Raw genomic sequence first — 11,057 nt, 5'->3', positions numbered from 1 at the left:
TGCCATTTGGACCTTCCTCATCAACCCACCCCTGCCCCCAACATGCCAGCCCTTCATCAGCAATGTGCCAGCCAAACAAAATCTCGGCAGCCCGAAGGCCCTACAACACAAATATTAGCTTGCAAGATGTCTAAGTTGGTGGCTTAGGGGGAATCAAAACCAACCCTTCCACTCCTGTCCTTTCAGAGGCCGCTGCTTGGCAGGAGACCAGATTACCCAAGTCTGAGCAAACCTCCGAGTCTTTATCAGGTGCTGTGCTGAGCATCCAGTGTGCAAAGTATTTAATAGAGAAGGTGCCATTACTATTGTAGACGAGGAAACTGAGGTTTAGCAGAGCAATGGAACTTGTCTGACCAGCAAGTGGGCTGGAACCCCATCCTTCTCACCCTGAACCCACATGTACTTGTGGTCATTCTGCCACCCTCTTCCTGTGGTTTATTTGCCTCTAGACAGTTAAGCAGCGAAGACTTGATCATCTCAGGATATACTTCGGTTTCAGGTGGAAGGAAGTCATTTAGCAATGCTCCAAGGGGACATGCCAAGCCCCTCCACCTGCGATTCCCACAGCTGACACCTGCGGGCATGTCCTTGTGCTGGCCACTGCGCTGGGCTCCAGGCCGGTGACAGCGAGTGCCTCTTCCAGACACAGAGAGGCGATCAATAATTGCACATAAGAGTGTGAAATTAACAATGCCGATAAGCCAAGAGCCCTAAGGGCCAGAGAGCTGGTCAGAAGGAACCAGAACTAACAAGGGAGGAGGAAGGAACAGCTTGTGCGTGTGGAATGCTGGTGCCTCCCTCTGGGGGCTCCTGGGAAGTGGCCGGAGACAATAGCTGGGAGGTGACAACACCCCAGGCGCGCTTCCACTCCCCCGCGGCTGTTAGGCACCTTCGTCTGTTTCTACTTGGTTTTCAGATGAAACCGTCCTAGATTTCCAAGGGCAAACTTGCTTTGATTTCCCTGATGCAACTCCTAAAACTCCTTACAGAACTCCATGACTCTAAAAACCTTAGCCACAAGCACCACCTACTGGTGGAGTGACAGTGGAGCTTCTTGTCCCAGGCAGGTTCAATCCAGCCTTTTCAGCACTAGCCAGTAATTTGTTTAAAAGTTGTGCTATTTATTCTTACGAGGGTTGCTGGAGAATAACTCGGGCATTTCTATCAGGGAAGCTTGGGAGTTTCCGTCAAAAGCCTTAAAACCGTGGATCCCATTTGACCAGTAATTCCACTTCTAGAAATTTCTCTAAGGAAATAAGGAGCAAGCGGAGTTTTGGCTACATGGTTGTTTATTGTAGTTTTAAAACATAGTAGACAACAGGAAATAACCAAAAGTCTGGCACATCAGCTTTGGTAAATGTTTCTATATCCACAGGGTAGAAAACAATGTAACCATAAAAAATCAGGCTGTAAAAGAACCTTTTGATAGAGGGCGGATGATCTTCCAAGGCTCTATCTGGTGGACCCTTGGGTAGTCTGGCTGAGCCAGGACCCCACGTCCATCTGTTGAGACCTGGGAGAGCTGTCCCCCTTGGGGAGGAACAAGCAGTTCCTGTTTCTGTGGTGCAGGATGTAATCTGGCCCCAAGGTCGCTGCCTCTTCCATGGAGGAGCATTTCCCAGGGGCTTCTTGGAGCAGGAGCCTTGGCCTTGGAGAAGCTGATCCGCGCTCGCGGAGAATTTGCAAGAGCTTCAGTGGGGCAGAGCGGTATCTCTGTAGGGTTGTGGACTATTAGCCCTTTGGGGAAGCCACTCTCTCCTGTTTGGGTCTCAGAAACTCTGGGTCCAATTGTGGGAGAGAGAAGCCTGTCACAGGAACACAGGCTGGATGTTGGGCCAGTGCAGGGGGCCGGGAAGCACGGCGGTTCTTCACAGAGCCATGCCATCAGCACTGCATTCCGACCATTCTCTCCGTGTTTGTAAATCTGTCGTAGACCATCCTCTGTGGTCCATCAGCAGGTCCTCTCGAAGTGTTTTTTCCGGCTCTCCCAAACTCTCTTCTGTTATCTCCAAATCTGCAGTGATTTTCAGGTTCCTGATGTCAAAACGTGGGCTGTGGGGAGGGGGGTAGGAAATGGGTGAAGGTGGTCAAAAGGCAAAAACCCCCGGTTTTAAGATGAAGAAGTCCTGGGGGGTCAAATGTATGGCATGGTGACTGCAGTTAACAAAACGTATTGTCTATTTGAAAGTGGCTAAGAGAGACCTTGAAAGTTCTCATCACAAGAAAAAGATTGCCACTGTGTGAGGTGATGGATGGTGAGTGAAGCTACTGCGGTGACCACTTTGTGATATAAACGAATTACATGCCCGAATGCACGGTTATCTGTCAGGGAAACCGGGGGGAAAAAGAAGTTGGGAGGGGGAATCCTGGCAGCAGAATAACCATGAGCTTGAGGGTCAGGCTTCCCGAGTTCCCACCTGGGCTCTGCTGCACATCAGCTAGAGGAACTTGGGCAAACCCTGTCCCTCTCTGGGCCTCAGTTCCGCTTTCTATAAAGTAGGACTAAAGGCGCCTACTACAAATGAGCAAATGCATGTAAAGCCCTCAGAACAATCTCTTTCCCCAAAAGAGCCACTCAGTACACAGCAGCCACTCGTAGTAGCAGTGTCTATAAAAGAGCTGGGAAAATGGATGGAATTTACACCAAAATGTTAACAGCGACCATCTCCAGGTTGGGGGGTCAGATGACCTTTCTCTTCTTTATAGTTCTCTACTGTTCCTAAACTTTGTACCATGAACATATACTCTCTTTACATTGTTAATCTTATGAAGAAGTCCCATTTCACGGATCCCCAAAGTTGAGAGAAACGTAGCCAGTTTGGCCAGAGCACAGGAGCGGCCTCGTGGCTCTGCCTCCCGTTCCAAACCAAAGAGCAGGTGACTCTCCTACCCGGTTTGCGACTTCCCTGGGGAAAGGAGGAGTCTCCGCGGCCTCCCTCCTGCCCCTCTGGCTTGCTCTCAGACTGTTTGTGGGGAGAGACAAACTCTGAATTTTTGGCCTTGGGAAAGAAAGAGTTGGGCCCCTCGCCCAGGGAGAGTTGAGTGGACTTAAAAAGTCTTTAATCAGCAGAAGCAGATTCAGTGTCCTTTACAAACATGCCGAGCAAAAGCCATCCGCAGGTGTGCTCCTCTCGAAGCTAGCCTATTGTTCCTGTAGACAAATAACACTCAGCAAGCACGTGTGCAGAACGCCTTCCTGCCATGCACACAGACCCTGGGGTCTGAGAGGCAGCCCGCTTGCAGGGTTTAAGAGGCTTGCCTCCCACCCTGGGCGGCACTTTGACAGCTGGTGAAGAATCACGCCCACTCGCACGCACAGAGGGGCTGTGGCCTAGGCTCCAGAAGCAGGGTCCACATCTGCAGCACAGGGAAGGGAGCAGCACCTCCTTCTTATGTGGTCTGGGGTCTAAGTGAGACAAGGCGTGCACAGCCCCGCATGGAGCGCCAGACTAGAGAGTTAGCATCCTGGCTTCTCCGACTGGGTTACCCTGTATTATTTCTCTGTCTCCTTGGAAGCAACCACAGTGGCAGCTAGGAGGCAGAGGGCCAGGCCGGGGGAAACGCGACAGGTCTGTTGGCTCTTGGGATGAGCCTTCGCGCTGCTCAGCAGCCGTGGTCTTACCCCCTCCGCAGACCCCAGGGGCACGGCCTGTGCACGCAGAGTCCTCCTACATCCCGGCCCTTCTTTTGAACTCATCCTCTCTCCCGGGAAAAAATGCAGCTGACCAGGCCATCCACGGGCGTGGGAGCCTCCCCGCCTCAGCGGCCGCCCTGCCACATCTGTTCTCAGTCGTGTGGGACGAGAGTTCGTGCTCTTTTCACAGAGCAAGTACCTCTCCTCCTTCTGGAGACTGGTTTTGGAAATCCGTTGTTCGTGGTGCTCCACCATCCACGTTTCCCTGTCTGCCCGCTTGAAGAGCTGGGACCGCACTTGGCAATCTCGGTCAAGTTCTGTTTCCCAGCAGGTACTGACTGTGAACTTGGGCTGGTCTTGAAGGTGTTTCATGTGGTTTGGTTCCCGCATCAGCCATTGCCAGGCCCTACTGTGGCTGGAGGGACGAGACAGGCAGTGAGCTCAGGGGGCGGCCCAGCCCGGCCTCAGACCCCAGGTGGCCCGTCAGCCATAGCTGCCACGCCAAGGTGACTTCCTCAGGCAACCACGCCACCTGCTGAGCAAGGAGTCTTCTAGCCACAAGTGGGCTTTATCTCAGCTGCTCCTGAGGGCTCCTGGCGGTTTCATTTCCTTCATTGGAAAAGCCCCGGTTCTCATGGGGGGAAGGGCACGTGGCTACCCGCCACAGGCTCTTCAGTTCCCTTCGGAGGCCCAGCAAGTTTTCTGAAGTCCGTGTGGTGGAGATGGTGACTGTCTCTGTCAGTCCCAGTGCAACCCAAAGCCCTGGGCATTTCTGAGTGACGGGAGAAGCAAGGAGAGGCCATAAGTCTAGCTTGTCCACGGGGGGCTCCACTAAGTTGAAAAAAAGAAGAGAGTTTGCTCGTGTTTCAGGATCCGGGCTTGTGACGGGCCACTGGGAAGGGTACGCCTTCTGCAGACCTGGCCTTGTCGGTGGGCCCGGGAAGCAGGCCTTGCTCGTTGCTCAGGCCTCCTGTCAGCAGATAGATGGATAAATCCATGTGGCCTCTGTGCACAGGGGACCACCATTCAGCCATAAAAAGAGTGAGGCACTGACATGCACCGCAAGGTAGATTAACCAGAAAAACCCTCTGCTCCGGGGAGGAGCTGGACACGCGCTGCTGTGTGGTTTCATCTGTAAGAAACATCCAGAAAAGGTAAATCTGGAGAGGCAGGAAGTCCGTTAGTGGTTGCCGGGGGCTGGGGCAGGGTGGGGAGTGACAGTAGAGAGACTGGGTTTCTCTCTGGAGCGATGAAATGCTTTGGAACCAACAGCGGTGAAGGTTGCACAGAATGCCACGGAATGGTCCACTTTAAAGTGGCTAATGGCTAATTTTATATTATGTGAATTTTTACCAAAAAAAAATTAAAAACCAGGCAGGCCTACAGTCAGAGGTCCTGGGTTCAAATCCCTCCTCTGCCGCTGTGGTTGATGGGCTGGGAGGAGGGAGGCCACTCAGCTTCCAGAGACTCAGTTTCCCCTTCCAGGAAGTGGGACACCAAGCCCGGTCTCTGGGCGGTGGGAGGGGCCAGCGGCGAAGCCCCCCTTCCCTGTAGTGGGACCAGTGGGTGCTGGGCCACCACCCTCCACTTCCTTTCCCAGAGGAGGCTGAGCTGGAAGGTGCGTCAGAGGAGACGTGGAGAGGACGGTGGTCCCAGCGCTGCACTTGTCACTATCTCGTGGTGAGCGGTGGTCACCGTCCCCACGTGGTCACTGTCTTGGCATGGTCTCGGGGCAGGAATGTCCGGGTCACGCAGCTGACGAGCCCCTGGAATGAGTTCGTTTTGCTTTCTGCTCTGTGCCCCCCAGCTCACCCATAGAGACAGCAGACCCCCTAGAGCTCCCACCCAGCGCCCACCCTCCTCTGAGAACAGCCCCCCAATCCCCTTTCCCCCAAGACCTGGGCCAGGTGGTGTTAATGGCCCTGTCGGTTTCCGGCCACAGAAATTGCCCCTTGGCACTGACCACCCACACCAGCGGGACGGGACTCAGGGTTCTCCTGGCCTTTTCTCCAGAGGCCTGGAGTGACCAGCCAGAGGACCAGCCACTGAGGGCTCCATTCTGGGGGCGTTCCACAGGAGCCCCAAAGCAGCCTGGGCTCCCCCACAGCCCACGGGGCTGCCCTGCCCGCCAAGGGTCTGACCATCTTCCTCCACTCGCCATTTTGCCCTTTACAGGTTCCAGGAGTGAGTGGGAAATACACGAAAAGCACAGTTCTCACAGCTGAAAATGCCTACAGAGCCCGGAGCAGGGCCGCGAGGCCTTTAGCCATGGAGTCTGCCTGTCTGCCCGAGGCTGTCCCTGCCCCCAGCCTTCCAGGCCAGCTGAGGACAACTCTGTCCCCCGAGAGGCGGCACCAGAGGCCTCGGCTTTACCCCCGACGCCTTCTCTCAGCCCCGGCCGGGAGGGCTGGGAGTCACCCTGCAGACGTCTCTGCAGCCTGCATTTGCCACCCCGGCTGCCGGCGCGGTTCTGCCCGGCGTGGTTTGCACATTGCCCCGCATCTCCCCTCTCCGAGAACCTGAGACGTGCTGTGGCTGTCCCCACTCCCTCGGGCGAAGCCCCTACCTGTATGTGGCCCCCAAGCCCACTCTGGATGCGGTCCCCTCTGATCAGATCTCTGAGCTCCTCTCCTGCCGCTTTGCCCCGTGCTTGCTTTATCCTGGCCCTGCCGGTCCCTCTGCTGCTCCTGAACTTTCCAGAACCATCCCCGGTACCTGCACGCCTCGCCCCTCACCTCCTGCAGGCCCACTCTGAGCTGGCACCTGGCTTCTGCCCTCATTTTGCTTTCCCCGGGGCCCTAGTCACCTCCAGCGTGTCCCGCACTTGCTTGCCCCATCTGCCGCGCCTGGACCGTCTCTCCTGCTGAGGCAAGCGCCCCGGGACGGGGGTGTTGTCTGGGTCACCGATGCTCCGCAATTGCCTCACACCCTCACTGGCACACACTGGCAGGTGGTGTTCAATAAACTGTGATGTTCATTTGGGGTGAAGCTGTGTGTTTCATTATGGAATGATGAAACAAACCAAAGAATGTGCAAAGCGCATTCATGCGGAAAGCCTGAATGTCACGCCTCTTTTTGGAGTCTGCACCTTTGATTTGCATTTATGTGTTCAGGGACCCAGAACACCTGTAGGGTGGCCTCCTCTGGATTTCCAGAGTTCAGTAAAAAGGATCAGAAGATTTCACGTTGCTTATAAATAAATCCCCTATTTCAATGTCACGAAAGAAAAACAAAACTCCCAAAGTGACCCAGGAAATACTGACAGAATAATCTTGACACTGAAAAAATACACTGTCTTTATCTTCAGTGCTGCAGTTGGTGAGCGTATCTTAAGGATGGTGGAAACACAAGATTGTTCTTCCCTGTTGACATATATTTTACCATTTCCATGCACGTGGGAGCCAACCCAGCCTGTGTGTGTGAGGAAACCGGGGAACAAACGGACCCTCAGGTCGGACTTGTGCCCACTGGCCCTGGACCACGAGGAGCACTCGGCTTGCACCCCCCACCCCACGTTCAGCGGCGTCCGGGCCCACAGCTCTCGTCATTCTGTAGACACTCTGCTGTGCAGAGCCACTCACATGGGCTCCTATGTCCTTCCTCTCAGCTTCCGGCGCAGAGGCTGAGGGGAGAACGCCGCACACCCCAGGGTAGGGGCGGGGGTCAGAGCTGTGAAGGCAGATCTTGGGAGCTGAGAGTTCAGGTCTGTACTTCAGAAGCGTCCTGGTAACCTTGTTAACTAACGTGCATAGTCCTGCTGTCGCGACGGCCGCGCACAGCTCCCGCTCTCCGCCTTCTCCGCGCCGGCCCCGTGCCTGCTGCACTCTGCTTCCTTTCTCTGGACTTCCCAAATTATGAGCATCAGATCCCAGACCAGAGGTGAGTATTTGACTATGTCACCTGAAGCATCTAACCCTTGGCCTTGCTTCCATCTGCGTGCTGACACGTCACGGTCACGCGCCTTGGAAGAACACGACGCCCGAGGTCTCCGCATCCTGTGGGCGATGTGTGAGCGAGTGAGAATACACATCGGCAGGCGGTGCGCAGCACCCAGGGCGGGATGACTGCTGGCTTACAGGAGAAACGTGTCGCAGAAGAGGAGGCTTTGGGCTGAGCCTGAAAGAAGTCCAGGAGCACAGCGTGGGGGGGGGGGGAGGGCATTTGCAGGAAGGGGAACAGCACGTCGAGGTGCCGAGGCAGAGCACGCACCACTGACGGGGCGGCCAGCAGCACCCGGCTGTAGGAGCGGGGGCACCGCTGTCAGTTTCTACTGAACGGGTATTTACTCAGTGCTGTGAGCAAGCGAGCAGGTGAGGACACACCCTCCTGGGGGAAACAGGCAGTGCACAAGGTCAGAGCGTGAGGGCGGCCATGGGTGCCCGGGACCGCACGGCAGGGGGCGGGGCGGCAGGGAGGCTGTGCTCTGGGTCAGGCTGCAGAGGAGGGGGGACAGTGGGCGATGCAACCCAAGCAACAAGGGCCCTGCGTGCAGAGGCCGACGGGAAGGGAGCGTGGGGGTCCAGGTCACGCAGGAAGAGGCACATGCTTAACTCCAAGGGTAATGGGAGCCTAGGCTTTACATAGGGAAGCAGAACGGTCCTGCTGACATCCCCCCCAAATCTCTGCACCATTGAGAGAAGAATGGATTAGGTGGAGATGGGGAGCCGCTGGAAGGAAGGCGCGAAACCAGAGGGCTGGAGATACAATTCAGGCTAGAGATGTGGCAGCATGGGGGCTGTGGAAATGCAGAGAATGGAGAACAGGAGTGGGGGTGGGACACGTGGCAGGGAGGGGTGTCACCCACAGGACCCACTGATGCCTGGAATGCAGGAATAAGGGGCAGGGAGCTCCGGGCGGCTCCCCGAGGCTGGCCTTAGTGCGTGGACCGAGGCCTTTCCCGAGGCCAGACAGGCCCTGCAGATGAGGCACCCCGTTGTCGCCGGGGCACAGCTGTTCACCAGGCGCAGTCTGGGGGATCCAGGAGAGGAGGAGCAGGTGGCAGGCAGGTGAGAGAGTGGGGTGACCAGGGCCCCCGGGGACGGCCGTCGGGGGGGCCCAGGGTGGGAAGGGCCCGGATCCCTGTTTGGCACGGGATGGACGAGGGTGGTGGGCGGGGCACACACTTGGACTTTCACAAAAACAGAAAATAACATAAAAGCAAAGGGAATAAGCTTTGAAGTTGATTGTTCGGGCCAGGAATCCTACAAAACAATCCAAAGCCACCATCACATCACAGGACGCACCCCGTGGACCCACAGACCTTGCCCCCGGTGTCTGGCCGCCACTCAGGACAGGGAGCGGCCCTGCTTGTGTTTGTTTTCTGTTCCGTGGCTTTGAGGTCCATGTCTTTCCTCTCCGTGTGTTTATGGTTTCTCTGTGTCCAGGCTTGGTGTGGTTCCCAGGAGACGCGCAGTGTCCCAGGGCTCACGCCAGATTTTAAAAATAACCTACAAAGCAGAACATCTACCAGGAGACGAAGACTGCGGGGCACACGGAGGAAAGCCCTCCGTCGCCGTGAAAGTGGAGGTGAAGGCACCCCCTGCTCCTGGGGTTCTGGCTGGGACGCACTATCTCCGTGTGGCGGGGGGAGCTGGGCTCAGGGCCCCGCGGTCCTCTCTCCTCCTTCAAGGTCCCCTGTCACTAGCCTTTCTCTTCTCCCAAGGCCCTGTGCAAGCGGGCAGCTGCCACGTGGCTGCTCTCTCTCCCCACAAGCCCTGGCTTGGAGATCCCCCTCCGGTCACTGCCCTTCCTTCCACATCTGAGAACAGCAGCCTCACAGGCTGCAGGGCGTCTGAGCAGGTGCCTTGTTGGGCGGCGTTTCCATCAAAATGTAACTGCAGGTCGTTATTCAACTTCTCACAAAAGTGTGAAGTTCAGGACTTGGCAGTTTTGCCTTGAGCTACCTCTTTTCCTTAATTTAATCGCACACATCGGGGAGGCAGGAGCCAAGGCTGTGGGGCCCTGGGAGGGCGGCCCGTAACCTGGAGATGGGTGCTCTGGGCTCTGCCTCTTCCGGGGCAGTGTCTCCACCTTTCCCGGGAGCCTGCTTTCCACGTTACTGCCTGGGGATGAGGGCACAGACCTTTCATAGAACTTGTTATGACAAATGTAAGTGGGACAGCTGCGGCCTCCATCCCAGCCACACCGTCCAGTCGCCTGGGGAGCTTTATAAAACCCCGACCCTCAGATCCAGGGAACCACAGCTCCAGGGGCCAGGGCTGGGCCCCCACGTGCTTCAGACACACAGTGGGGCTGAGGGCTGCTGAACGTCTGTGGGAGTGCTGAGCCCAGGGCCCGGTAGGGGAGCCTGTCCCCCATGTCACTGGTGGTGGTGGCAGCCCTTTGTTGGGTAAACTCCTCTCAATTACCCATTGCAACAGGGCGGGGAGGTCAGCTCAGAAGCTCCACAGAAATGTGTCTTTTTTGATCTTTTCCTTTTCCAACATCTATTTTGACTCCTTGAAGCCAGTCTGCTTTTACCGACATCATCACTAAACCTGATCCTTTTTTAAAAAGAGCCAAAACATGTTTATTTTACACCAAATTTGTTGAGGACGAATGACCTGTGTCCTGCCTCACTAAACGGAGTCCGCTTTCCTCAGTGGTGGGGGCAGGGACTCCGCAAGGCCCTCGGGGCTGACGAAGGGGCTGACGAAGGGCCCGCCCCGAGTGAGCCGCGGTCCCTGACGGGTCTTCCCGCCCCGCCCCAGACAGAGCGCCCAGCCCTCCCAGCCCCGCCCTGCTCCCTGGAAGCACGTGAGCGGGACCCCAGGCGGCCTCCTGTCTGTGTGCAGAACTCAGAAACCTCTGCTTTCAAGGGGCGCGAGAGCGTCTCTCTAAACGTCACGCGCATCACACCGCGTGCGCCCGGGGCTCTCACAGACGCACCAACCCACGCACGCTGGGCCAGGACGGAGAGGCGGTGTCCAATGTGACGGCCACCGGCGTGTCGCATGCGACCTTCCAACTTAGTCAGCTGGAAGTGTGTACAGGTGAAATTCTGTGCCTCCATCTCACTGACCGTGTTTCAAGCGCCCAGTGGCTGTGTGTGCCCAAGGGCTGTCTCGCAGGGCAGCTCTGGAACATTCCATGTCACAGGAGACGTCCACACCCTGACCCCAGGACCTGTAGACGCGTGACCTTAGATGGCCAGGGCACTTGCAAGTGTCGTGGCGTTAAGCATCGTGAGATAGGAGATGGCCCTGGCGGATCCGCTGGGCCCAGAGTCATCACGGGTCCTTATGAGGCAGGAGCTTCCTAATGTGGCCCTTCTTCACGGTGGCCGTAGGAAACTCTCCTTATGGGCTAAAACCCCCCTCACCTGACACTCAGGAATGGCTACATTTCCCCAAAAGACAAGAAATACTTTGGCGTCCAAAGCAAACTCTAAAAGATCTCCCTCGCCGCTGGACACCATCGGTCT

Source organism: Camelus dromedarius, chromosome 23 (assembly GCF_036321535.1).
Source record: "Camelus dromedarius isolate mCamDro1 chromosome 23, mCamDro1.pat, whole genome shotgun sequence".
NCBI classification, from domain to species: domain Eukaryota; kingdom Metazoa; phylum Chordata; class Mammalia; order Artiodactyla; family Camelidae; genus Camelus; species Camelus dromedarius.
The sequence above is the reverse complement of the archived record's forward strand: the minus strand, read 5'-3'. Positions refer to the sequence as shown.